General features: G+C 37.2%; 1 pseudogene; it reads right to left on the bottom strand.

Annotated features, from left to right (window-relative positions):
• Positions 1-2,679: 2,679 nt before the first annotated feature.
• LOC111143679 lies at positions 2,680-2,999 on the bottom strand (annotated as a pseudogene).
• Positions 3,000-4,832: the final 1,833 nt, after the last annotated feature.

Below are 4,832 nucleotides of genomic sequence, written 5' to 3'. Positions count from 1 at the left end.
TATGATTTTTATCAGGGATGTAAACTGGTAATACAATCTGCAAGTTGAATATTGGAGCTGATGTGTGAAGGTTATTTAACTAGAGAAACTTCAAGGGTCTTTCTTTATGATTGATCACTATGAATGGGTATGGTTGAAGCAAACAGGGAGAAGTCAGTTATTTTTGTTTTTTGTTTTTGTTTTGTTTTCATTTCAGAGGTAGAATTTAGTGATTCATCAGTTGCATATAACACCCAGTGTTCATTCATTTTATCAAGTGTCTAAAAGTCAGTTTTGACTGTACAATTTCCACATTGATAACATGGAATTATAATGTCAGAGATGTTACATTTTTCTGTATGTCAGAAAGAGAATTTTGGCTGGTTATTCTAGCAAGTCTCTAGGCTGATATACAGGTAAGTTTCAGAGACTTGGGAAAGCAAAGTCTATAAAGTGGAATGAACTCTTGAGACATGTGTTTAGCGCCTCCAGGCCACACTTGCAGATGACAAAACCAAAACCAAGAAATAAAAATGATTTGTTCAAAATTACCTAACAAATTGGTGGTAGAACCAGAGCTACCCTAGGTCTCCTTATAGTCCAATATTTCCTATATATAATAAAGGGACAGGCATTACAGTCATCCTATGGAGAAATTAAGGCAAAGGAAATTCCTAGTATGAACACCAAAGCATTTAGGCTCATAGAATCAGATCATCTGAATGTTTAGAAAGACTTTAAGATTAAATGTTGTCTAATCTAATCTCCTACACAACCCTTAAATTCAGTCTACAAAATCCCTGCCAAATGGTCAGTCAGTATTTGCACAGAGTGATAGGACAGTTGATCTTTGATCTCTAGAAAGTTTAGGAAGTTAAATGTTAGAAAGTTTACTGTTATATTGGGCCTAATTTATCTTGCCACAACTTCAACTTCTAGATTTTAGTTCTGCTTTCTGGTACTTAAAAAATCATTCAGTTAGCCATGGGAATATTACCCTTTGTCCTCTTTTATGTGTATTATCCTTTTCTTTTCTTACATCAATACTCTGTTTTAATAGAACATACTTAAATGTCCACTGGACCAACCATAAATATGCTTACTACCAAAGTATTTCAAGTTCATTGTATAAAACAGGTCTGAAAAATCTCACAAAAGGGATTAGAAAAAGGGAAACCGGAGTCCGCTATAATTCATTTAGGCTAATTGTTTGATTTCTTTGATGTCTTTGCAAATGCTGGTTTTCTAGTGGGTCTCGGTATGGCTAATATAATCTCTTTCCTCAGGTTGATTCAACACATTTTGTAAAATTGATTAACTTGTTCTCTCTATGTATCTTTGTGAGATCTTTATTTTTGTGTACCTAGTGTTAAGAAACTTTGATGTATAAAAATCAGATTTAGACAAAAAGTTCAGAAAATGATCAATACACTCAAAGAATTAGTTTATTTTATTTTTTTTAAAAGATTTTATTTATTCATTTGCATAAGCAGGGAGAGAGGTAGAGGGAGAGGGAGAAGCAGACTTCCTGATCAGCTGGGAGCCTGCCATGGGGCTGGAGATTATGACTTGAGCTGAAGGCAGATGCTTAACCATCTGGGATGCCCCAAAGAATGCTTTCGGATAACAAGTTTTCCAAATTCCCTTCAAGTGTAATTAAGATTGAAAAAAGTTCTGTTTCAAACTAAAATCTCTGGAATACTTTGAGTACATAAAGCAAGACACAGACATTTGAAAACTCCATGAGGGAGAATAGAATTACAGAAATAAACTTGTAAACGAACAAATAGAGATAAAATTAAAAACAAAAAGGCCATCTGAATATTACCACATTTTGGAGCCCGCAGACATGCACCAAGCTTTGCTGTTTGAGAGTTGGTATGGAGCTTGTGGCTCAACCTAAATAATTCAAGTATCATTTCAACCAATCAAGTGTTCCCAGACTTATAGAAAAGATAGGTCAGGTATATGTCATATTTTACTGGAAATATATCCATATCATATACTCAGAATAGTATTTGAAGTTTACAACGATATTCTAAACCATCTGTGTTTTTAATTCATCCTAATGTCAGGAAGTTTTTCCTCCTGATCTAAGCCTCTAGCTTGATTTTCCTGGAAGAAAAAGTTACAGCTGGTTAGCATCTCTTCGTAATGACCCTCTATGCGCACAGGCCCCATTTTTCTCTAGATCATGAAGACCTGAATTTGCCACGAAGGTCACAATAATTTTGTAAGGACCTGGTAAGTGGGATGATTTTCTTACTGATCCTGTGCCCTATTTTATCCAAGTGAATAAAAACCAATTAAAGGACAGAGTCAGTGCTTACCAGCACTTATTTGTCTGTTCAGGCTCCTGCCTCTGCATTTGCTGGGGCCCAATTTGGTATTTTATAGTAAAGTTTTGGAGTATAAAGCTAGGTAACCTTATAATAATAATTAGAATAGGAAACATTTATTTTTATTTTTTCAAAAGATTTATTTATTTATTTATTTGAGTGGGGGTGGGTGGGTAAGAGGGATTCTCCAGCCTGACTCACCTCAAGCCTGGAGCTCCATGGCCACTGGATCTCACAACACTTAGATCATGATCTGACTGGAACCAAGAGTTCACTGCTCAATGGACTGAGCCACCCAGATGCCCCCATTTATTTTTAGTTTAAGAGTTCAGCTTTTCATTGAACAGGTTACAGAAGAGGTTTAGTCAGAAAGTCCAAAGCCCATGTCATCAGCAGACTCTTCTGATTCTTCTTTCTTGGCTTCCACTTTCTTCTCAGCTAGGGCAGCAGTGGTGGAGGGAGCAGGACCTCCTGCTGGGGAAGGTCCACCACTCCCTACATTGCAGATGAACCTCCTGATGTTCACATGGGCCAGGCCCTTTGCAAACAAACGTGGCCAGAAAAGTTCAACATTTACACTGGCTGCTTTAGTGAGGCATCGATCTTCATCTCTGTGACCAGTACTTCATCCTGCAGGATGAGGGCTGAGTAGATGCAGGGGAGCTCCAAGACAAAGGCCATGGTGCAGGTGAGTGCTGAGCAGGCACTGCCAGGTGAGGTGCTGTTGGTGTGGATAAAGGGAGAGACTTACCCCCACCAGGCCTTACCTTCCTGGGTAGGACCCAGCACCTTGAAGGCAGCTGAGGAAAGGAAGGAAATATTTCTTTATAAAGCCAATAAGTAAAGAATAAGATTCATTACAAAATTTCTGAAGTATTTCACATACTTAGTGGCAAAATTGACTATTTGCATTAGATTGAAAATTACTCTTAGAAAAATCTTCTGAGCCAGTATTCTAGGAACCAAACATGAGACTGACTTCAGATCAGGTCTGGACCAATATATTTTGGTTTCTGCTAGAGACATTTAAAATGTGTCTACACTGCTTTAAAAGTACGTTTTAGGCTATTTGATTTATGATGAACCTTGGTATAGCTTCATTTTTGGGGGGTATATAATTTCCATCAAAATTGGAAAATTTTTGGTCATTATTTCTTCAAATAGTTTTCCTCATCCCTTCTTCCCTGTCTTCTCCTATGATTCCCAGTTACTCAGGTATTAAGCTGCTAAAAGTTGTCCCACATCTCACTGTCTCACAACTCACTGTCCTTTTTTTTTTTTAAAGTCTGCAATGTCAAAATACTCTTAGTCCTACCCAGCGTATTTTTCATCTTTAGAAATTTGATTTTGGTCATTTTTGTATCTTCCATGGTCTTTTCATGAGTTAATGATTTTGGGTATTAGACATTGTAAATTTATGTTGTTTAAGCACATTATTCTTTTGTATTCCTATAAATATTTTTGAACATTGTTCTGGGCATTCAAATAACTTGGAGATAGGTTGATCCTTTTGCGATTTGCCTTTAAGTTTTGTTAAGTGGCACCAGAGCAACTTTAAGTCTAGAGCTAATTTGTCCCTACCGCTGAGATAATATCCTTCTGGGTTCTCTACCTGTTGCCTTATGGATTATAAAGCGTTTGTTCTGTTTTGTTTTTAACTCTGGCTGTGAGAATATTCCTAGCCCTGTGTGAGCTCTGACAGTTGTTCCACCTGCTCTTTTTCCAGTGGTTCTTTGTTTCAGCCTTGAATAGTTTCCTCTTATACATGTGCTAATCAACACTCAGCATGAGACTTGAAGGGTATCCTCTGCAGATCTACTGCAGAGAGTACCCTGGTACTCTCTTCTCCTGGATACTCTGTCCCACCGTGGCTTCCCCAAATTCTCAACTCTGTTAACTCAGGGAGACAACTTCTTGTATTTCCCCTTCTCTCAGGGATCAATGTCCTGTACTGCCTGTTGTCCAATGTCCGAAAACAACTATTTCATATATTTGTCTATATTTGTAGTTACTTCATCATAGCCAGAAGTGTCATCCTAAAAGTCCATATATTTTAGGACTCTTAAGTGAGAATAGTTTCTGACTTTCTGTTAGTTTATCCTTAAAGTGTTTAATACCTAGTATTTAAAGGCATTTATATAAACAATTGAAGTCTTTCTTTGGGGAAATTAAAACAACAAAACTTGATTGCATATCATGCTTTCATATTTTGCAGATGTTAATATTTAATCATATGCAGAACCATTTAGCTTAAGTGCATTAATGTAACTCATTTAAAAGAGGCCAGTAATTGTCCTATTAACTCCCAGTCTGGATGTTATCTGCTCTGCCCTGCTGGTAAGGCCAGAGGGGGTCTCTTCTATTGGCACCCTCAGAGATTGCTCTGATCTGTTGAAAATCCTGTTAAAATCTAATTACTTAGGAGAATCAGCCAGGGAATATCTAATGAGCTCTAGGAAACCCACTGGAAGAAATTCTGTGTTACTAACAAATGAAATGTCTTCTGTCTTTCAG

This window comes from Enhydra lutris, unplaced genomic scaffold (genome assembly GCF_002288905.1).
Source record: "Enhydra lutris kenyoni isolate GAN:26980312 unplaced genomic scaffold, ASM228890v2 scaffoldscaffold9, whole genome shotgun sequence".
Lineage (NCBI taxonomy): Eukaryota > Metazoa > Chordata > Mammalia > Carnivora > Mustelidae > Enhydra > Enhydra lutris.
Note: the sequence above shows the minus strand (reverse complement) of the source record. Positions and strands in the feature narration are given on the sequence as shown.